General features: G+C 51.4%; 1 long non-coding RNA gene across 1 annotated transcript; it reads right to left on the bottom strand.

The window, feature by feature from the left end:
* Positions 1–1,114: 1,114 nt before the first annotated feature.
* Positions 1,115–22,482, bottom strand: LOC308637212. The gene is made up of 2 exons (XR_014019582.1): positions 22,285–22,482; positions 1,115–1,371 (listed from the first exon to the last, which is right to left on the bottom strand). It is a non-coding gene; the product is annotated as an uncharacterized lncRNA (long non-coding RNA).
* Between the last annotated feature and the right edge of the window lie 1,621 nt (positions 22,483–24,103).

Here is a 24,103-nt window from a genome sequence, read left to right as displayed (position 1 = left end):
TATTCTGTCATTTCTTCTAAACATTCCCCAGTTTTGATTTTATGTTTCCATCGTTACTCCATAGCAGATTTATTTTGGAAAATGCACTGAGGTAAGGATTTAGGATAGATGTAGCCAATTGTACCAAAGGCCAGCCCTTTCCCCACTACTCTGACATCATGCCTGTCACCTATCAAATTTCCAACATGCACACCTATTTTGGACATTTCTGTTGAGCTCATTGGTCTCTGCTCCATGCCTCCTAGCAGATGACCACCCCACCCCACCCCCAGGTCAGCCTTTCAACTGTGGGTCCGGCCCTCTGTCCAAATTTTCCCATTTTATAAGGACATCATTTATATTGAATTAGGGCCCACCCTCCCACCCCAATATCACATTTTAACTTGGGTACCTCTGGAAAGACCCTGTTTCTGAATAAGGTTGCTTCCCAAGATACCAGGATTAAGACTTAAGCATTTCTTTTGGGGACATGACAATCCTTCCCTCCTTGGTATTGAGTGAGGATTGAACCCAGGAGCACTTAAAAAAATTTAAATATATATATATAATATATATATATATATATATATATATATATGTAAAATATATATATATACAAATATATATATAAATATATATATAAATATATAAATATGTAAATATATACATATATGTATATATATATATATATATATATATATATTTAGTTGTAGATGGACACCATATGTTTAGTTTATTTTTATGTGGTTCTGAGGATCAAACCCAGTGCCTCACATGTGCTAGGCAAGTGCTCTACCACTGAGGCACAGCCCCAGCCCTCGTTTTTACCTTTTGAGACAGGGTCTCACTAAGTTACTGAGGCTGGCCTCACACTGCCTCAGCTTCCTCAAGTAGGATTACAGGTGTGCTCTTCTTCCCCAGCTCATTTTATTTCTTGTTAGAGTATTTTTATTACTAATTCGTGTGTGTGTGTGTGTGTGTGTGTGTGTGTGTGTGTGTGTGTTTGCAGTGCTGGAAATCAAATTCAGGGCTTCACACATGCTAGGTAAATGTTCTACCACTGAGCACACCCCCGACCTACTCCCTACTAATTCTTGGAGAGTGTATCTGTAAATAGCAATTTTCTGAGTTGTGCTCATTTGAAAATCTCTTTTGTTCTTTTATTCTCACGATTGGAATCTGGAATTCTGGGTTCTTAGTTCCTTTCCTTGCAAAGTTAGAAGTAATTGCTCTTCTTTCTCTCTGACTTCTGGGTGGCCTCTGAGAAGAGTTTTGACCCAACTGATTCTCCTTCCTTCACAGTCTCATCCGTAGGTGTCATTTTCTCCAGGATCACTAATTAGCAGCATGACCTTGGGCCAGCAACTCATTTCTTGGTCAGTCTGTTCATCTCTGAAATGGGTGTAACAACAATACAAGTGTTAAGAGGAATTAACACGTGAAGAATTAGCACGTGAAAGTGCTTAGAACTGGACTTGATCTGCAGTAGAGGGATTATTGTTAGGATTTTTCAAATAAATAAGTAGCCTTTGACCTGCCTGGTCCTGGGAGGTGGCAGCTGGAGCTGCCATTGCATCACAGTTCCTCACAAGGCGCTTCTGAACCCAGTGTTGTGTGAATGAACCCCACAGAGGCCGAGCCCCACGGAAAGCCACTTCTCCACCGCAGCCTCAGCTTGCCATCAGCAGTTACTGAGGATTCAGTAAGTCCAGAGTCCGGTCTTGAGATGGCCCGGTTCGCTCACCTCTTGATTCTAAGTACTAAGCACCTAGGGTGTGCCCTGCGCTGCGACAGGCACTAGGGCAGCTGTGCAGCCCACTTCCTGTGGCCACCCGGCCCTGGTATCATTAGTTCATTGGAAAGTCGAGAGAACCAAGCCCCGAATGGTCTAAAGAAGTACTATGAATCAGTGTCCTTGGGGGCCCCCAGGTAACCCGGCAGGACTCGGTCCCCGGGGGCTGGGAATGGCGTTGCCAACCCTGCAGCGCAACTCCTGCCGCTGGCGCCAGGGGGCGCCGGCGCCCCACGAGAGGCTTTGCCTGCGGGCTCCCGGGAGCGGGCAGAAGCGCCGGGACCACACCGTGAGGGCGGCGGTCCCCGCCCGGTCCCGCCCTGTCCCGCCCCGAGCGTTTCCCGCCACTCGGGAGCTGCAAAGTCCGCCGCCCCGGTTAGCGTCACTGTCAGCGGCGGGCTAGGGACCGGCGGATGGCTCTGGCGGTGCAACCTGGCGCTCGACGCGGGACCCCGGCCCGGGAAGCCGGGTGCGTCGCCGGGTCCCGGCGGGACCAGCTCCGATTCCCGCGCCTCCAGCGCGGAGCCGCGTCCTCGCTCCAGACCCCAAGTCCGAGGTCCAGCCGCCCCGGGCCGCGCGGGCCGCCAGGTCCCAGCCCGGGTCCCCTCTGCGCCCCGGAAGGGCTGGGGAGCCCGCGGCCCTGGGGGCGGAGGCGCGGCCGGGGCACGGTGACCAGGCCGGTGTCCCCGCCGCCTCTAAACTTAGCCGCGGTGACGCGCGGCCCGGCCATCGCGGCGGGGCCGGGGACGCAGGGGGCCCGAGCGGAGGGGGGCGGCGCGGCTCCGCGAGCCTCTATTTATAGCGCCCCGCGCCCGAAATAGCGCGGAGCGGAGCGGCCGGTATGACGCGGGAGCCGCCAGGGGCTGACTCACCCGGGCCCAAGCGGAGGCCCCCGGATGGGGACAGTGGAGGCGCCTGGACCCGACCCTGCGCCCTCCTGGACGCCTTTTTTTTTGCTGGGACATCCTAAGTGAATAGGACGTGGGTGGATATACGGTGAAACCGAAGGACTGCAGCATGAGACAGTGAGGTTGGCTCAGAGGTGGGACTTTCACCAAAGAGCCCAGAATTGAGGAAGTCTTTAAACAAAAAAAAAAAAAAAAGTGGTTGGGAAAGAAAGAAGTTAAACCAGAGATGCACCCCTGTTTCTCACTAACGGAATAGAGGCGCTTTGGAGGTAGAGGACCCTGAGCATTCCAGAGCATGTCTCCTCTATTCCTCGTGACTCTGAATGCTCTTCCCACTCCCTAAACTGCCTTTCCCTACCTTCTCAGCCTTTGAGAACTCATACACCCTTGAGGACCAGGAGCAGTCCCTCACAAATAAAAAATCCACCTGGGGCCTGGGGATGTGGCTCAAGCGGTAGCGCGCTCGCCTGGCACGCGAGCGGCCCGGGTTCGATCCTCAGCACCACATACCAACAAAGATGTTGTGTCCGCCGAGAACTAAAAAATAAATATTAAAAATTCTCTCTCTCTCTCTCTCTCTCTCTCTCTAAAAAAATAAAAAATAAAATAAAAAATCCACCTGGGAGCCCCAGGAGGGCTGAGCCAGGACCACCATGTCATCACCATGTCCCTAGCACAGCACAGGACAGGCCTCAGGAGGAATTAACTACATGCATAAAAAGTGTTAGTAAGAGTGCACGCCTGTCATCCCAGCCATTTAGGAGGCCGAGACAGGAGGATCAGGAGTTCAAAGCCAGCCTTAGCAACTTGGGGAGCTTAGCAACTCAGTGAGACCCTGCCTCTAAATAAAATACTGGCATGCTTACGGCCTGGGTTCGAGCCTCAGCACTACATACAAACAAAGATGTTGTGTCCGCCGAGAACTAAAAAAGAAATAAATATTTAAAAAATTCTCTTCTCTCTCTCTCTTAAAAAAAAAAAAAAAAAAAAAAAAAAGGAAGAAGAAGGTGGCCTTCTCCAGAAGGACAAATAGCAGGGACAAATAGCAGGTGTGTATTGTGCATTAGAGTGCCCCTCGATTCCGCATCCTCCCAGTGTTAGAAGAAGCCAAGATTCAGAAACTGAGTGAGGGTCCCAGGTACCCTGCCTGCAGAAAGGACTGACTCTTATGCTGAGGTCACCCAGCCCCAGAGGCATTCAGTTGGTGTGGGGGGGTGATTCTCAAAGTGCAGCACAAGAACCCTTCCCCTATGAGGTCACCATTATTATCATAAGCCAGGTCAGTGTGCACACCTGTAATCCCAGTGACTCTGAAGGCCGAGGCAGGAGGATCACAAGTTGAAGGTCAGCCTGGGCAAACAGGATCCTGTCTCAAAATAAAAAAATAATTAAAAAGAGCCCAGTGTGGTGGCACAGGCCTGTAATCCCAGTGGCTCAGGAGGCTGAGGCAGGAGGATGGAAAGTTCAAAGCCAGCCTCAGCAACAGCCAGGCGCTAAGCAACTCAGTGAGACCCTGTCTCTAAATAAAATATAAAAAAGGGCTGGGGATGTGGCTCAGTGGTTAAGACTCCCTGGGTTCAATTCCCAGTACTAAAAAGAAAAAAGAAAGAGGGCTGGGGATGTGGCTCAAGCGGTAGCGCGCTCGCCTGGCATGCGTGCGGCCCGGGTTCGATCCTCAGCACCACATACCAACAAAGATGTTGTGTCCGCCGAGAACTAAGAAATAAATATTAAAAATTCTCTCATTCTCTCTCTCTCTCTCTCTCTCTCTCTCTCTCTCTCTCTCTCTCTCTCCCTCTCTCTCTCTTTAAAAAAAAAAAAAGAAAGAAAAGAAAAACAAGTTAAAAAGGGCCAGGAATGCAGCTCAGTGGTAGAGCACCCCTGGATTCAATCCCCAGTATGAAAACTAAAAGCATGTAAACATATAGATATAAACACATATTTGCATATATAATACATATGTGTATGTATGCAGACAACAACTTTCTCACTAATTTTTGAAAAGATGGTAATTTTTTCATTAAAATATGTCACATTACAGGAGAGTTTATTTTTAAGCAAATCAATACATATTCCTTAAATTGCTTTGTTTTATTTTCTAAATGCAATAAATACTGATAGCTATCACCTACATCAACAAAAACTCTTTGGGGTCCTTTGGTAAGAACATAGGGAGGCCAGGCACAGTGGCCCACACCTGTAATCCCAGCAGCTCAGGAGGCTGAGGCAGGAGGCAGGTCTCCCTAAGTTGCCAGCCTCAGCAACTTAGGGAGACCCTGTCTCAAAAAAATAATAGGGCAGGGATGTGGCTCAGGGGTTGAGCACCCCGGGCTTACCCACACACACACACACCAAAAAAGAGAAAAAAAAAAAAAAAACATAAGGCAGCTGTGATCAAAAAGTTTAGGAATCTCTAAAAAAATCATCACACGAACCTGGTATCACAAGGACAAGAGCGTGGGGGTGCTGTTTGAACAGGGTGGGAGGCCAGAGGGGGCTCCTTTGTCAAAGGAGGAGTTAGGAAGAGACTCTACAGGTAACTGGAAATCTGCTGGAGAGCTTCCAAGGCAGGAGAAGCCACATGTGCAAAAGCCCTGGGGTAGGAAATCCTTCAGTGAGTTTGAAGAAGGAGCAGAGGAAGCAAGGGTGACAGTAGTGACAAATGAGGCTTCACAATTCAGGGACAGACAGACCATGCAGAGCCTTGAGGTTGTGGCAGAGTGGATTGTAGAGAGAGCAAGGATGGAGCAGAAAGCCCAGGGAAAGGACGAGGTGACGGGCGTCAGGAAGGGGCTTGGGCTTGGGGGTCCTGGTGGACTGTCAGCCACTTGCGCCAGCACAGCAGTCTTGGGAAGAAGCTTGAGAACTTTCGCTGAGCACCATAAGGTTGGAGGAATCTTGGAGGCAACCCAGGGGTAATGTCAAGTAGGCAAGAGGAGGCTCAGGGTCAAGATCAAAATCGGAGTCACCGTTGTACAAGCAAACAGCATTTTTCTAGTTTCCTGACTCCTTATACTTTTTAGCCGATTAATGATTTTGAGTAAAGTCGACTAATCCTCTAAAGGCAACCTGGGCAAATTCTCATCCTAAGATACTTTGTAGATTCTCAGGTTTTTCTTAAAAATGGTCTAAAAGGCAGTTTTACCACCCACCTTCCAATCTTCACATCCGTTTATTTTTCTTGTCTTATAGAATTCGCAAAGACTTCCAGTCTTATGTTAAAATGTTAAATAGAAAAGTTAATTGAGTCTCAATTAGTCTACAACACAACCTTCTGAGATGACTTATCTGGTTAAATACATTTTATAGAGAGGAAACTAAGGAACAGAGAGGTTAGGTTTTTGTTCAAGGACATACGTTGTAAGCAACCAAATCTTTTTTTTTTTCTTTCTTTTCTTTCCTTTTTTTTTTCTTTTCTTTTTTTTTTTGTATCAGGGATTGAACTCAGGGGCACTTAACCATTGAGCCACATCCCCAGCCCTTTTTTATATTTTATTTTGAGACAGGGTCTCACTGAATTCCTTAGGGCCTCACTAAGTTGCTAAGACTGGCTCCTGCCTCAGCCTCCTGAGTCACTGGGATTACAGGTGTGTGTCACCACGCCCAGCTCACATGTGGTTCTTGAGACCTTCAAATGTGACTGGTTCAAAATGAGAGTCGCTGAAAGTTTAGATCCACATTGGATTTTAAAGATTTAGCACGCGAAATGCATGTAAAAAAAAAAATCCCCTTAATAATGTGTGGTGGCTCAGGCTGTAATCCCAGCGACTCAAGAGGCTGCAGCAAGAGGATCCCAACTTCAAAGCCAGTCTCAGCAAAGGTGAGGCACTAAGCAACTCAGTGAGACTCTGTCCCTAAATAAAATACAAAATAGGGCTGGGGACAAGGCTCAGTGGTCAAGTGCCCCTGTGTTCAATCTCCAGTACCAAAATAGTAATAATAATAGCTGAGAGTGCCATTAAACTAAAAATTTTCTTCAGAGCTAAGAAACAAGAGCGTGAAGAGAAAGTCTACAGAATGGGAGAAAATCTTGGCCACCTGCTCCTCCAATAGGGGATTAATATCCAGAATCTATGGAGGACTCAAAAAACTTAACACCAAAAACATAATAATAACCCGATCAATAAATTGAAAAAAAATACTAAACAGAAACTTCTCAAAAGAAGAAACACAAATGGCCAACAAACACATGAAAAAGTGTTCAACATCTCTAGCAACCAGGGGAGTGCAGAGCAAAACTAGACCAAGATTCCACCTCCCTCCAAATGGCAATGATCAAGAATACAAATGATGATGCATGCCTTGAGGTTGGGGGGAAGTCCTCTTGCACATTGTTGGTGGGACTGTAGGCTCTACAAGGACTCTGGAAAGCAGTATGGGGTTCCTCAAGAAACTAGGGATGGAGTCACCATAGGACCTAGTTACCCCACTCCTTGGCATTTTCCCAAAAGATCTGAACTCAGCACACTGTAGTGACACGGCCACCCTGATGTTCACAGCAGCACAACTCACAATAGCTAAACTACGCATCAACCCAGACGCCAGACAGTGGATGGATGGATGAAGAGACTGTGGTGTGTGTATATGGTGGGGGTCTACTCAGCCATAAGAAAGAATGAAATCATGGCAGTTCTGGTAAATGGATGGAAATGGAGACTACCATGCTACGTGAAATAAGCCAATCACAAAAAAAACAAAGGCCGAATGTTTTCTCTCAAATGTGGAAGTTAGAGTAAGATATAGGAATCGGGGGAGGATGGGAAAACATGAGGAATCAACCAAATATAAATCAATAGATGAGCAGAAGGAAGTCTGGCAGAGAAAAGGGAAGGGGAGAGGGAGGGAGGATGGTAAGGAAAAGGGAAGGATCATGAACTGAGATTGATTTCCAAGCATGCATGAGTTTGCTGGGCTGAACCCAATTACTATGAAGAACTATAAAGCTAAGCGCCAATAAAAAAATAAAAATAAAAAAAAAAACTTGCTCGGCTGGGGTGTAGCTCAGGGGCCGAGCACTTGCCTGGCATGTGTGAAGCACTGGGTTCGATCCTTAGCACCATGTAAAAAGAAATAAAGGCATTCTGTCCATCCATGAGTACAAAAATTTTTTAAAATAAAAAACACTTCCTCATAGTACATGTTGAAATATTAGTATTTTGGTTTTACCAGTTAAATATAATACAACAAGATTATTTCCACCTGTCTTTTTTTTCTTTAACATTTGTTTTTAAAATAAAACCACACTTATTCACTGGGCAAGGTGACATAGACTTGTAGTCCCAACTACTCAGGAGGTTGAGGCAGGTGGATTACAAATTCAAGGTCAGCTCTGGACACTTAGGGAGACTGCGTCTAAAAACGAAAGAAAGAGAGAAAAGAAGATATTTAGAGACAGGGTCTCACTGAGTTGCTTAGGGCCTTGCTGAGTTGCTGAGGCTGGCTTTGAACTTGCAATCCTCTTGCCTAGCGTCTGAGTGCTGGAATTACAGGTGTGCACCAATATGCTCCACCCTGTCTCAAAATTTAAATAAATAAATAAAAAGTAGAATGAAAGCCAGGCTCGGTGGGCACACCTGTAATCCCGGCAACTCAAGAGGCTGAGGCGGGAGGATCACTTGAGCCCAGGAGCTCAGGGTCAACCTGGGCAACACAGTGAGACCCCCCACTTCCAAAAATCAATATATGCAATTGTACTTGTGGCCCGCAGCCTATTTCTCATGGAGAGCACTGGCTCACAGGATTTGTGTTCTTCATTTGGGAGGTCATGGGGTACTAGGGGGCCATTTGTGAATCCGCAGATGCACTGGGAGCTTCTGGAACAATCTAGACACAAGTGTGTGCAGGCAGAGCGACTGATGCTCAGGTCAAATGCGGCCTGTGCAGGATGCTCTGCAGTCCCTGACTCCTCCACACCTGGAGAAGAAGCTACTTCACTGAGGAAGACCACAGTATCACAGCCAGGACTCTGTGGCCACCCTGGATTATGGGGTTTAATTTTTTATTCAGACAGGGCAAACACGTGCCTCTACGGACAACATTACTCAAGTCAATAAAGCTAAGAGCCTGGGTGCAGCTCAGTGGTAGAGCACTTGCCCTTCATGCATGAGGCCCTGGAATCCATCCCCAGCACCACAAATAACAAAAGCAAACAAACTCACAATGCTGAGATGGACAATCTCCCCAGCCAGAGGATCCAGGTTGCAGGAGGTACAGAGTTCCAGTGCTGCCGCCGCCTACAGGTGCACTGATGAGCCCTGCCGACTAGGACCCTCATTCTTCATCTAGGAACCGGAAATGTTTGTTCCTGTTCTCAGGACGTTAGGGGAACTGAATGGGGTCATCTGTGCTGAGGGCTTGTGCATGGTCCACCAGGGAACAAGCCCCACTCAACGGGGCCGGTGTGTGGGGCTGGAGTGGGGGGATGGTTGTTGTTGTTTGTTTGTTTGTTTTTGTGTGTGCCAGGGATTGAACCCAGGGGCCCTTAACCACTGAACCAGTCCTTCTTATGCTTTATTTAGAGACAGGGTCTTTTATTTTTTTAATTTTTAGATGTTGATGGACCTTTATTTTATTCATTTATCTATATGCGGTGCTGAGAATCAAACCCGTTGCCTCACACATGCTAGGCAAGGGCTCTTCCACTGAGCCACACCCCAGCCCCTAGAGACAAGGTCTTGCTAAATTGCTTAGCGCCTCCTTAAATTGCTGAGGCTGGCTTTGAGCTCAGATCCTCTGCCTCAGCCTCCTGGGCTACTGGGATTACAGTTGCTCCCAACCCAGGCTCTGCAGGGTTCTTAAAGGGGGCGATGTTGAGCTGAACCTTGAAAAGTGAGGAAGTGCCCAGTAGATGGGGAAGAACAGGAAAAGTCCAGGGTTCGGAGGCAGAGGCGCACTTGGGAATGGCACACAGTTTGGAAATGGTTTGAGGGCAGAGTTGATGGTGTTGGTGTGGAGTGAGGGTAGAGGGAGAGAGATAGGATCAAAGAAGGTGGCCGCATTCAGGCCACTTAGGGTCCTGTGGGTCAGAGGAATGGAGCACTAGGGAGCCACAGCAGGCTCTGAGTAGGAGAGGGACCTGACGGGGTGGGTCTGCAATTTAGCAAGTTCCCTCTGGACAGGAGTGGGCAGGATTGGGGAGGGAGACCAGGAAGGAGGCTGGGAAAGGTGAGGTGGGATGGGGGGACACATGAAATCCTTAAATGTCAGAATGGAGATGAGTGATGAGCTGTGGAAGACCAGAGGCAGGAAGAGATCCAGGCCTCCAGTCTAGGTGACGGCAGGATGGTGCCTGAACTGGGAATCGTGGGGTGGGGCAAAGACACAGGTGTTCTGGGAGCCGTTGAGGTCAGGGTGAAACCCTGTGTGACTCACAGGGGGAGGCATTCAGGATGTGGTTAGACCCAGGGTCCAGGTGCAGCCAGACGCCACATGCTCAGGTGGAGCTGGGGTCCTGACCAGGAGAGGTGGAAGGTGTTTTGGGACACCTTCACTGCAGTGCCACATGATTATGTCCCCCAGGTTCATGTGGAAACCCCATCCCCATGTGATGCTCTTGGAGGTGGAGGCCTTTGGAAGGTGGCTGAATCTTGAGGGTGGGGCCCCCACAAATGGGATTAGTGCCCTCATAAAATGAACCACAGAGAGCTCTCATGCCACCACATAGAGGTGGTCACCAGAAGGCTTATGCAGTCCCCACACCTCCCCTTGCTTTCTTCCTGTGTCCTGACTGAAAAATCACAGAAAGCCTTGACCTCTGTGACCTTCCATCAGCTGGTTTTTCCCAGCACCGGTGTCCCCCGCAGAAGCCTGGAACATTCCCAGGTGCTGATAAGGGTGCTGATGTTGTTGCCTCAAAAACACTGAAAGAATCTGGCCCCCGACCTGAGCCAGAGCCTCAGGGCCTCATGTCAGCCAGCCCTGAGCCCTAGCCGTGGACACACTCACCCACCCAGAGCCTCTGGCTCTCGATGTTCATCAGCAGGACCTGCTGCAGGCCACTCTGCAAGTCCCCTAAGAAATGCTTTAGATGATTCACCCTGTGCTTTAGCCTGTCTTTGAAATCCTAATGAGTCCCATTTCAGGGTGGTGGGGTCATTCCCTGGTGGGAGGTCCCCTGCCACCACTTCTGTAGAGACTCCAGCCTTAGCTCCTATGGATGAGACAAGGGCAGACCTTGACCCGGATGCGCTCTCCCCGTGCTGGCCCCCGTGAGGAGACTGTAGCCTCTGAACTGGAGCGAGGAATTCCTGTCATTTTGAAGCCATCCCATCTATGGTACTTGGTTGCTAAGCTGCTACCATTAGCCAGCCATGACTGTGGATGTGTCCTCAGAGCTCAGGTTCTCAGGCAAGAGGACACCTGGGGACATGGAGATGCCTGATCCTGAAAGAGCCCAGATGCATCCCCTCAGGAGACCTGAAAAGTCCCAACCAGCCCAGGCCTCACAGGGTCACTGCCTCAGGGCACAACCTTGCATACCCAAGGAGCAGGGGTAGTGAGGAGTGTCAGGACCACTGTTTTTTTTTTTTTTTTTTTTTGTAGTTGTGTATGGACGGCATGGCTTTGTTTTATTTATTTATTTTTATGTGGTGCTGAGGATGGAACCCAGTGCCTCACACATGCTAGGCAAGCGCTCTACCACTGAGCTACACAGCCCCAGAACCGGTTCTTGTGGATCATGGAGAGGGACAGTGAATTAATCAGGAATCTCTCATCCTCAGATGCGAACTAATTTAGGAAAATGTATTGACTCTCCAAAGTAGTGCTGGGTATGGTGGCCCATTCCTGTAATCCCAGCCAATCAGGAGGCTGAGATAGAAGGATTGCAAATTTGAGGCCAGCCCCAGCAATTTAGGAAGGCCCTAAGCAACTTAGACAGACCCTATCTCAAAATTAAAAAAAAAAAAAAAAGGAAAGGGCTGAGCAAGTAGTTCAGTGGTAAAACACCCCTGAATTAAATCCCCAGTACAATAAATAAATAAAATAGTAACCAGCTTCAGTCACAGCTGGATCCAGGGTCCCACCTGATGATATGAAGTCACTGTCCCTATTTCTCAGTACATTTTTCCCACTTGGGCAGGCTCTCCTTCAGATAGCAAAGATGGTCTCAGAAGCTCTAGGCTCACAACCCACCTTCTTGGCAATCCAAGAGGTCTCCTGCCTAATGGTCCCACAGCCATCATTAACTGGGCACTGTTGGGTCACTTGCCCAACCCTGATCCAATCACTGTGGTCAGAGGGCGGACAAACCAGAATGCGCTGATTGGTTGGGCCTGGGTCACATAGCCTTCCCTGGACAGGAAAAATGGGGAGTCCCAGGACAACCAGATGAGCTGAAGTTTAGAATGGGGGAGTTTCCCAAAGGACAGGCTGGATGGTATCGGCAGAGGGTTGGAAATGTCACAGGCACCAGTGCAGGTAGGAGATGAGAGAGATGGGGAACAGTTTCCTCATGGGCTAGGGGTTCCGGGAACGCGGCAAGGGTCAGCATCCAACGGATATGCCAAGGCGGCAATTCCCATGGCTAGGCGCTGAGTAGGTGCTGAACAGACGGCAGCCATTATTCCTTAAACGTCCATCAACATCTAATAAAAATGAGTGGCGTCTATATGCTGGGAGAGAGGTAAAGCGCTCACAGGCACAGGAAGGGACCAAAGTGAAGGGAAGAGCTGCGGGTGGGAGCTCATCTACATTCTGGAGGCCCAGCCCCCAGCTGGTCCCTCTCCAGGCTCCTACCTCCAGGAGCAAGAGATGGACTGGGGCGTCACCAGGCCAGGCAAGCGCTCTGCACCGAGCCACAGTCCGCCCTTCCCCTTTATTTTAACGTCATCTTATTTTACTTGCTCTACGGTGCTTAAAACAATCTGAAGTCATAGTGATTTACTTTCTGCCCCTGCCCCGGGCAGTGGAACATCTGCCCCATGAGCGCAGGGATCTTGGTCTTGTTCACTACTTGCTCTTGTCTCCACAGCACGGAGCCACACACCAGCAGGCCCTTGACAAATATATCTCGAAAGGCTGGACAAATATTACCACACGTCTGTAATCCCTGCGGCTCGGGAGGCTGAGGCAGGAGGATCCCAAGTTCTCGGTCAGTCTGGACCCTGAACCAAACAAAAAAAGGGCTGGGGCTGCAGCTCAGTGGTAGGGCAGCCCTGGGTTCCACCTCAACGGCACAAAAAAACAAACTTCCCAGTTTTCTGAGAGCTCCCCATTCCGGGGGGTATCCAAGCTCACGCGGAATGATCGTCCCTTGCAACGCATTCGAATTAATTCTCCTCGAAAGTTCCCGTGGGGCGCGCGGGGCCCCGCTCCTGCCCGCCTTCCCCGCGGGCGCCGCCAGGGGGCGCAGCGCCGCCGCCACAGCGCGCAGCCGGCGCCGGGCCGAAGCGTCCCGAAGTCCCTGGAATGTTCCGCGCGGCGCGGCGGCGGCCAGGCTCCGGCTCCAGGGAGCGAGCGGCGTGCGCGGCGCGGGCGGCCGGGCGGCGGACCCGCCTGGAGCGGGAACTCAGGCGCGTCCCCGGCCGCGGGGCTCGCGTGGGGCGCGCACGGCCTCGGGAGCCCGCGCGGCGCAGCGTCCATTTTTACCCCAGCGCCGCTAAAAATAGTCGCTGCGCTGCGAGCGGAGCCTGAAATAGCGGCCCCCAGATAAGGCAGGACGACTCAGCGCTTCCGGGGAGCGGAAGGGAGGCCGCGGAGGGGGAGCGGTGCTGTCCCCAGCGCGCCCCCACTTCATCCCGCGGCCACGCTCGCCTCCAGCTGCGACCCCAGCTCCCCGCCGCCGCCAGCCTGGCCGTGTCCCTGGTCCTGTGCCCCAGCCTCAGCCTCACCTCCATCCTCATCCCAGACCATAATCCCCTTACCCCGCCGATCCTAATTCTCATTCTCAATCCCTGTCCCTCAACTATGTCCCCAGATGGTATTCCCATCCCCCACCTACTCCTGGCCCTGTTCTCCTTCCCACCCGAGTCACCAATCTCGTGCTCCCCATCCCAGTCCTCAAACCCAACTTCCCTGGGGGTGGAAGGTCACAGGAAGTCTGAGCGCGTGGGGCTGGGATTGGGGGGTGATGCTTTAGTGAGGGTCTGACTTCTTGGTTTGTTTCTACAGAGAGCAGCTAGGCTTAGGTTTGGGTATGGGGACTTGTCGCAGGATCTGGGTAAAGTGTGCCTTCGCATCAGGGTTCATCCTGTGTGACCAGAGTTGGGGCTTAGGCTGGAGGATAGATGCAGGTTTTTTGTGGCTGAGTTTAGGATCTTTGTGTCACCAGAGTCAGGGCTCAGCCTGAGACCCAGTGCTTTGGTGACCAATCCTAGTTCCACTAAGATTCTAACCTCCCTTCCAAGTCAGTGATTGGACACAACAGCTCTAGGCATTGGGGACAGACAGAACCCTGCCAGATCTCCCAGGCATTAAACCCTCGGAGACCCTTCCTCTACCAAATCCTGTGACTTTCAGTGCCTATGCAGGAGTCAGGCCAAAGGATCTGTGCTGAAGTTTCCTCCTGTCACTGCCACTTCAGGTCTCTGAAAGAGAACTGCCCTGCCCTGTGTGGCCCAGGAAGGGGGCTATACCAGACAGATGTTAGTTCAATGACAATTTAGGCCCAACAGCTTGGCAATGGATGGGAGGCAGCCTCAAGGGGTGATAAGGTCCCTGTCCCTGGGGGACACCAAGCTTCAATCAGGTGTCCAATTGCTGTGCTGTTTGGATGGGGAGACACACACACACACACACACACACACACACACAAACACACACACAGGCCAGGCAGAAGGATAGGGCTGGAGTATCCTGTAAGGCTAGAGGAATCATGTGGTTAGGATCAGGACTATAGGGGGCCTGGTGGGTCAGAGTGAGGAGGCCCAAGCAGCCCTGGGGAGCCAGGGGGAGGTGTGAGTAGGGCAGGTCTGCTTCGGTAAGACTCCTGGTTGCCAGTGGAGGTAGACTGAGCAGAGGGGCCTGAACCTTAGTGGGAGTGGGGAGTGTGGGAGGCGGGAAGGAGAAGGGAGCAGGGTTGTTATTTTTGTTTGGCTGGTTTTTGTTCTTATTGTGCTGGGGATCAACCCAGGGCTTCCATGTGCTGGGAAACCCTCTGTCACTGAGCTACAGCCCCAGAAGGAGACGGCAGATTTGAGAGACTGTCAGGAGGCAAGAAGGGCCAGAAGTGGCTAAGTGGCTGGGGAGAGGAGACACGCTGGAATGAGGCCCAGGTCCCACCCAGATGGAGGGTGGTTAGTGGGATCCTCTCAGATGAGGTCTGGAGGGAGCTAGGGAGAGTGGAAGGGTTCCAGGTTAGTTTCAAAATCAGTCCAGAGATGGTCATTTTTAAATTTCTATTTTTGTTTGTTTATTTTTGGGGGAGAGGGGTAAGGGGCATCGAACCCAGGGGGCGCTTAACCACTGAGTCATATCCCCAGCCCTTTTTTGTATTTTATTTAGAGACAGGGTCTCACTGAGTTTCTTAGCGCCTGGCCATTGCTGAGGCTGGCTTTGAACTTTCAATCCTCCTGCCTCAGCCTCTTAGCTGCTGGGATTACAGGTGTGTGCCACTGCACCCAGTAATTTGTTTACTTAATTCTTACATTTGTATAAATGAGGTGCAATGTGATGGTTCAGTTCATGTATATATTGGGTAGTGATCAAATAAAGGTAACTAGCATGTCCACCACCTTAAACTTTTTTTATTATTTTTTTAATTTTTAATATTTAGTTTTCAGTTTTCGGTGGACACAACATCTTTGTATGTGGTGCTGAGGATCGAACCGGGCCGCACACATGCCAGGCAAGCGTGCTACCACTTGAGCCACATCCCCAGCCCTTATTATTTCTTTTTTTTTTTTTTTTAGAGAATTTTTTAATATTTATTTTTTAGCGGACACAACATCTTTGTTTGTATGTGGTGCTGAGGATCAAACCCGGGCCGCACGCATACCAGGCGAGCACGCTACCGCTTGAGCCACATCCCCAGCCCCCCTTATTATTTCTTTATGGTTTCTACTTTTTAATTTATTAAAATATCTTTGCTTTATTTATTTATTTATGTGGTGCTGAGGATTGAACCCAGTGCCTCACATATGTGAGGCAAGCCCTCAACCACTGAGCTAAAACCCCAGCCCCTACTTTTTAATTTTTATTTTATGTTATTTTTTGGTACTGGGAAATGAACCCAGGGGTGCTTAATCACTGGGCCACCTCCCCAGCCCTTTTTATTTTTTATTTTGAGACAGGGTCTCAGTTGCTTAGGGTCTTGCTAAGTTGCTGAGGATGGCCTCAAACTGTGGTCCTCCTGCCTCAGCCTCCTGCATCACTGGGATTACAGGCATGCTCCACCAAGCCTAGCATGGTACCTGCTCTTTACTGTTTTAATAAATGCAAAAGGATGTACCTTGAAAAAGTACATTTCACCAGGTGACATGGCACATACCTGTAATCTCAGCAACTCTGGAGGCCAATGCAGGAGGATTGCAAATTTGAGGCCAGCTTCAGCAACTCAGCAAGATCCTGTCTCAAAATAATAAAAAGGACCAGGGATATAGCTCAGTGATAGAGTGCCTCTAAGTTCCATCCCCCAAAAGGAAAATAAATTTCCCTCCTCCCTCTGATCCTAGCTTCCCAATGGTAACTCTTTCTTATGTGTGGCCAGTAGGATTGATTTTGCTCTCACAAGGTCACCCACCTGTGCTAAGTCCCTCATAGCAGTGAACCCACTGGAGTCACCATCCCTATGTGTGCCAGACCCCAATGTCATGCCTATTTTAGAAAGGGGGAAATGGGTTTGGGGAGGCACAGGTCTGTGTCCTTCCCAGGGACTGACTCTGAAGGTTTCTCAAAATTGGAGACATGGATGAGATCAGAAAGGCCAGGGCAGATGCCAAGGGCCTGGGGAGAGGAGGGAGGATTCCAGGAAGGCTGGCTGGAGGAGGAGCGATGGTGGCTGAGAAGGCCCTTCAGCCCCTTCTGAAGGAGGGTCTGGATAGCAGTAGATCACTCCCTCTGGGAGGTTAAGGTACCATCAGCAGCAGGGCAATGCCCCCTCAAAAGGCCCCCAGAGGTGTTTATGGGAGAATGAGGATGCTTGATGACATCGCAGGGACACACCTCGGTGACAGCACAGCCAGCTGTGTATGACGTCTGAGTGATTCTCCAACAGGCTGTTAAGACCAGCATCTCTAGTCATGCCCTGTGGGGGGGATGAGAATGAGAGGAAGTGCGGGGGGACTGAAGTCACGCAGAGAATAGGGACTGTGGAGCTGAAGGACGCATTCTGTCCTGTGCACTAAGGAGGAAGGCTTCAAGGAGGTGCGGCTGGGACCAATCACAGTTTGGAAAGGAGTCATCCCAGGGACTTTAGGGATCCAGGACTCCAGTTTTCACCAAACTCCTTCCCCTTTCCTGAAACTAACCCCTCACCTCGACAGTAACCGGGACAGGTGCTCAGTGCATCTTCGTTAAATGAGCAAATCAAATGAAAGGAGTCAGCACTCTCTGGGACTCAGTTTACCCTCGTGGCTAAAAGCCGTGGTAACTGGGCTTCTCCAACAGGGGCGTCGCTAAGCCTACCAGCCTCCCACCCCGGTCTCAAATCCAGACCTCCTTTCTCAATCGCGAGGCGAAGGAGCAAGAAAACCAGTTCGCGCCTCGGGTGGACCCGACCCTCGTGACGTCACGAGACGCTCCGCGATCCCGACCCAGGCCCCGCCCTCGGGATGGGGGGGGGGAGGAACCCGAGAGTCCGACTCCAGTCCCTTCCCCGGGAGCTGGCGTGCCTGGCAAGGTTACATAACCCGTCGCGCGTCCCCAGGGACGTCGCCGGACGTCCTGGCCAAGCCGGGGACAATGGGCGGGGAGGGGAGGGAGGGCCCCTCCCGCTCCTCCCGCCAGAGTCTGGCAGTGGCGAGCCTCCCGGCTCTGATTCACCCCTGTTTCCGGCGGGTTTCGGCCTTCTCAGGGATCTTTGTCCCCCTAAACTCCACCGACCTCCCCGCACTCCCTACAATACTTTCCCGACCCCGCACCTATCTGTCCTCTACACCCGCACTCCCCCAGGGTGTTCAAGGCCTCCCAAACTCCTTGCCCTTACTACACCCCCACTTGTGATTCCCTAAACTTCCAGTTTCCCACACCCTTCCTTCGCTCACCCACCCTGGGTCTCTCTTCCGCTCCCTCAAACTATCCCCACTACTCTGTCCCTGTCCTTCCAACCCCTTCTCGTGGCTCCGCGCATATTCCCCCTGGGATCGTTCGGTCTTCACCAAACTCCTTCCCCTTTCCTGAAACTGACCCCTAATCATCTTTCTCGTCCCCGAATCCGAGCCTCCCAGCCCTCTTTCGTGTCCCCGAAATTTGTCCCATACCCCTACCTCCTTCCCCAGTCCCTTTCCTCCCCTTCCCCAACGTGGCTCCCCAGGGCCCCTCTTTGGCCCCGGGCTGCCCGCGCCCCTCCCGGCCGGCTCCCACGACGGGCGCCGGTTCCCATGCAGCTCTCCCGGCGGTGGCCCAGAGACCCAGTTTGCAGAAGCAAAACATCGGTCTCCAGGCAACAGGCCCTGCCCCGCCCCGGGGCTGCGCGCTGTGAGCCCGGCCGCGCGGGGGCAGGGCAGACTGTATGGCCGCCTGGCCCGGACAGCCAGCGGAGCCTAGCAGAACACAGACTCCCCCACTCTCTACCGAGGCCTTCGCCTCCAGAGGCCTGGAGCACACAGAGACCCCCAGCACCCAGGCAGCAACTCGAAAACAGACAGGACCCCGGAGCCCAAAACTTGGGGACGCACGTGGAGACTTTGGCCACCGGGAGCTGTTCAGAGGCACAGAAATAAGGAGAGACCACAATCAACAATGGAGCAAGGATAGGCCCCAGAAATAAACAGAGGTGGTGCGATTAAAGAGAGGCACCCTCAGACCCGCAGGGATGCCCCTGGTGACTGGATAATCTATCTCTGATCTCCAGGGCCTTCGAACTTTGTCCCAGGGACTTCCCCTCTCCGACTCTCAGTTTCATTTCTATAAAATTGGGGACGTTAATACGCAGCACTTAGCAAATAGGACTGTTGTGACGATTTAGTGAATTGTCAGACCTAGAGCTGGTAGCACCACTCCTGGCACATACTATTCTTCATTCATTCAAATAGATACTGCATCTGCTGTATGCCAGGCACTGGCAAGTACAGTGGGCAAGACAAGGATCTCTGTCCCTCAGGGCGCTTACTCTTTGGGAGTGGGGAGGGGGACTACCTACACATAAATATACAATAAATAACTATAAAAAAGCAAATCATATAGTACTCTGGATAGTAAGAAATGCTGGGGATGCAGAGAGGAAGGGTTGAGGGCTGCCACTGTAAATGAGGTGGTCAGGCAAGGCCTAAGTGAGATATTTGAGCAAAGACCGGAAGCTGGTGAGGAAGAGGCCATACTGATATCTGGGCTGAGCATCCTGATCAGAAGGAACAGCAAGTGCAAAGACCTTAAGGTGGGAACATGTCTGGTGGGCTGGAGGAACAGGAGGAAGGAGGCCAGTGTGGCATAGAGAACAAGGGATGGGTTGTGACCGCAGATGAGGTCAGAGAGATTAAGGGACCACTGTGCGTGGTGTGAGGAGCCTTTGACTTTTACTGAGTTGGGAACCCTGGGAACAAAAGAGGGGCATGAGCTGACATGGATTCCAACAGGATCCCTCTGGCTGTATGTGGGGAATAGACTTCTGAGGATGGGGCAGAGGCAGGAGGCAGCCGCAATGGTCCCCGTGAGAGGTGACCTGAACTAGGGCGTAGTAGGAATCTGATTCAGGAGGTGTTTGAACTTGGAGCTGCAGAGTTGGCCAACAAGCACATTTCTGGCAAGCCCTCAGCAGATGGCAACAGTTACCATTATGTTAGTCACCATCCCCATAGAAGTCATTACCTTCCCCATTTTACAGATGCAGAAACTGAGACCCAAGGAGGTCATTCAGCTTGCCCAAGAACTCCAGGCTCAGTCGGACTGCAAAGATGGACAAGTCCAAGTTCACACATCCAGACATAACATCCTCAGTGCCCTCAGCTATCCCAACCCTCTACTTGCCTGTGTGGGTCCAAGGACTCCTGGGGCAGTACCCTCATCAGCCACACCCAGCAGGGTGTTGTCTGGACCCAACAGGGAGAATGCTGCCTGACTGGTGCTCAGTTGTCAAGTAGTTACCCATGCTGGGCCAGGACACTGGCTTAGGGGCAGGCAGTCACATGCCTAGAGGGTGCACCCAGAACCTCCCACCCTGGCATCTGCTTCCCACACCAAATCACAGCATTAGTCCTGGCACACCCCTGTGTTGCCTGCAGAGACCTGTTAAGCAGTGTCACACCTGCCCACGGAGATGTGGCCCTCTGCTCTTGAGGGTGAATTTTCAGGAGGTGTGCAGAAGACACAAAATTTTTCCCTATAAATTTACCCCCCTTATCTCTCTCCTTCTCTATCTCTCTCCCTTTTGACTCTATCTCTGTCTCTTTGTCTCTGATCCCACCTCAACCCCAGCTCTATCTCCTTTGCTCCTCCACACTCAGGATCCTCTGCCTGCAGGGGAATGACTTTATCCATGGCCGCGTAGCTCCCTAGAGGCTCACCTATTATGTGGCATCAGAACTTGGCATTGGAACAAGTGTGTGGAGGCTCCAGGTCATCAATTCCAGCTTGCTGTTCAGAATCACCCAGGAAGTATCTGTCTCACATATCAATCCTTGGCCTCTTTCTTTGAAATTCTCACCCACAGCTTGTCAATGTGGGATCAGAGAAATCCACTTTTACAATGTCCTTTGGGTGATCAGGACCCCTGCCCACCTGCACTATTGCTCCATGTAATTTTGCAGATAGGGAAAAGCAGAGGCCCAGAGAATAGAGGGCCCACCGCAAGATCACAGAGCAGTCACTCACAAGAGGACCTGTGCTGCTCAGCTCCTCCTTAGACTCTCTCTGGGAACAAATCAGTGGAAAGTTAAATAACAAAATAAGAGAGAAGGGCGATAGAATGGGATTCAGGGGGTTAGAAGCAAACAGTGACAGAGACAGAGATGGTGAGAGACACATCAGAGACAGGAGTCAGAAAGCTGCAGAGAGATGAGACCCATTAAGTCAGAGACGGAGAAAGACAAAAAACTACATAGGGGTCTGGAGAGAACCCCCCGCCAGCATAGGTATACATTCTTTTGAATGAGACAGTGTCCCATGCCTCACAGGCCCTCCTTCTTAGAAGCAGTCAGTGGTTGGGCAATCTCAGGCTTACTCAAGCCAGGTCCCCTCCCCGGGCCTGCTATGTAGGATGCACATTAAATTCATTTATATAACCTGCCCTCTGTGCAGAATCTAGGAGTTTTACATAACATAGCGCCATGAGTCATGCCATAGACATGGGGCACTGACCTGACATGCCCAATGACAGGGGACCCCCGCCCAGGACGTTACCCTTGAGTGACTCTAAGAAATGTGAGGGATTCCCTGGTTTCATTGAGAAGTAAATAGAGAATAAGAGAGGGCAAGGTACTTGCTTGGGGTCACTCAGCCAGGATTTAACAGGACAAGGATTCCAACTGATCTGCCAGGATCCTATAATGCACATCTTTACCAAGTGGAGAAAATAATAAAAAAAATCACTAATAGCAACACCCCCATTATTGATTGCACAGTGCTCCATTAGTACTTAACAACCACTTCATTTATTCCAAAATTAATTAAGCCTATTATGTACAGAGCACTTACTATGTAGTGCCTCAGACTTTCATAAAGTCACAATTCTGGAGGTGTGTCATGTTTTCAGTCCCTCTTCAGGAAGGAAGGAGACTCATAGGAAGTCACAGGTCAAGGTCACAAAGCGGATATTCAAATCCAGTTTTCTCTATCCGTATATCTCTGCCACCTACTCCCATGCACATCTGCCCACACGTGTACCTGTGCACTCTGGCAATCAGTATCACACTAACACCTCACACCCTTTAGTTGAAATAACAACAGCTCTCGCCTCGTGTTCTTTCTCTGCCTCAAAGTGTCTAAACCAGCCTCCGAATCCACTCAGCCTCCCGATGCCTGGAAGGAACCCTCTTCTCTCCCTGAAAAGCTGGGTCTCCCAGAGCCACTAGTCAAGTGCACCTGCCCCTTTAAGAACGCGAACAGTCGGCCGGCGTTGCCGGGCAGCGCGGCGGCGGTTGCCAGGCAACGTCAACAAACCACTCGGCGGCCGCCGTCTCCCCGCGCTCCCCCCTCGCCCGCGCAGACGCGGTGATGCGACCGACTGTGGAACGCCGTCGCCTAGCGACGTGAGGGTTGTTTGTCCCCGGCAGCCGGCGCGGCCGCACCGCTCGCAGCCAGGACCGGCCGGGGCGGACGACGGGCCGACCGGAGCCCGGGAGGGGGCGGCTGCGGTGGTGGGAGCGGGGGAGAACCGGGCCCCCAAATTGAGGGTTTCCCTGTAGACAGCCGCCGTCTGCTGCGCCCGCTCCGCCCTTCCGCCCCGGGACCGCCTCCGTGTGGGTGTCTGTCCGTCTGCGCCCCCTCCTCCTCCGCACGTCTGTCTGTCCAGCGCCTCCCGCGCGGTGACCGTCTCGTTCCCCCTAAATAATAACAACCCAAAGAGGGACATACCACCTCTCCGGCCTGCCGCTTTGGCCTCAGCCTCCAAGGTCTCCGGGAGCACTATTGCCATTAGGGTCCCAATCCATGGAGACGGATGCACGGGACCCACCTGTCGCGGAGCGCTCTCTTCCGTCTTTCCCGGTCCCCTCGCTGGTCCTTGCCTGCTCTCCCAGCCTCTCTCAGCAGGCAGTCAACCCTCAGTCATGCCGTCCCATGTCCGGGAAGCTGCCCACAGCACAAGGTCCTAATAACTCATCCCCAACACACACCCCCAGCAAGCCCCATCCAGCAGCTTCATGTGACCAGGGCTGGGCCGAATCTCAGCACAGAGAAGTTGGGTGTGTGACAGTGTTAATGGATGTGACCGTAGGTGAATGTGGGATGGGGACCTCATCTACATCTGGGGTCCCGCACCAGAGCTGCCCCTGAGGCATCCACTGAGTGACAGTAACTGCCCCACTGAGCCAGCAGTTTCCTGCATGTGCTTTTGTGTCTTAGGATGTGTGGACATTAGCAGCCCTACTGGCTGTGTAGGTGTGTGTGTGTGTGTGTACAGTTGTAGTGAGTCTTTGCACGTGGGCATTTTTGTGAAACAATGAATGTGTAAGGATATCTATGGTTTTACCTCATGCTGTGCATTTCTGGCACTCTGTGTATGTCTCTGCGCTGTGTGCAACTGTTGGGGGCCCACTTTTGTGTGCACACAATCCCCCAGGTTCCCTCCCCAGCATCTATCACAATTTCTAATTATGAATTAAGTCTCATGTGTCCATGACCAGTGAACCCCCCTGTGCACTGTGAGTGGTTCTCCCAGTGGACTGTTGGGAGTAAACTCACACAGAAAGTATTTAGAAAGTGCTTGGCACAAAACAAACACCTACAAAATCCCATCAGTCTTTGCCATCAGTATTGAGTGCCCTTGAACGCATATGTCCAGAACCTGCGGCTAGCTTTGTGGTTCTCCGTTAGCCAGTACCAAATTCTGACTGTCAGTTCTCTTCTATACGATGGGCATGTTCATGGACCAACTCTAGGGGCAGCAGTGACCAAATGAAGCTGTGTCTGGAAGTCTTGACCCAGAGTAAGTGAGCAGTGAGCACTCAGCACCCACAAGGCCCAGTTCTGATCATCACTGTGGAGTGCACTTGCTGGGGAAGGCAGATAAGGATTAGGGTGGAATTTGGGGAGGTGGGATAAAGGTTCAGATCACCCAATGGGACTGGGAATGTGGAATGTCAAAGAGACTAGAAAGTGCACCTGCTGAAGCAGGTTGTTTGAAAGGTAGACTCCAGAAAGGACTTCTTCTGAGGACTGTTTGGGAACCAAGAATCTGGAGCTGTTTGGAAAGTTTGGTGGAGGAACTGAAACCAGTCGGAATCTTGCAAATTGGAGGAAATACCAATAGCAATAAAATGAAGGCATAAAGTGCAGACTCTTCTAGGGGGGCAGGGTGGGTGCTGATTAAATGTTTGTCCCCTTGCCCAGTGCTGCATTGAGCCCTGGGTCTCATATTCACCAGGCCAGGGCTCTACCCTTGTGCTCCACCTCCAGCCCCTGGTTAGGTCTGAATGAATGAATGAATGAATGAATGTCATCCGCAGCCACTGGGAGGACCACAGTCCGGGGCTGGGGGAGGATGGGGCACGCTTGGCCAGGGCTGTTGCTGGGCCCTGGCCTCTGAGACCCCTCAGGCCAGCCCAGCCCTGCAGTTCCCACAGCTCTGGGTCGCAGAGGGTGTGGAGGGGGCCAGGAAGGGAGTGTCGAGGCGGCCAGTAGCAGCCTGCTGGAGAGGTGCCCAGAGTGTCTGCCGAGGAGAGGGCAGCTCCCA

The sequence above is a fragment of the Spermophilus citellus genome (genome assembly GCF_964194105.1).
Source record: "Spermophilus citellus genome assembly, chromosome: 18".
NCBI lineage: Eukaryota > Metazoa > Chordata > Mammalia > Rodentia > Sciuridae > Spermophilus > Spermophilus citellus.
The sequence above is the reverse complement of the archived record's forward strand: the minus strand, read 5'-3'. Positions and strand labels throughout refer to the sequence as shown.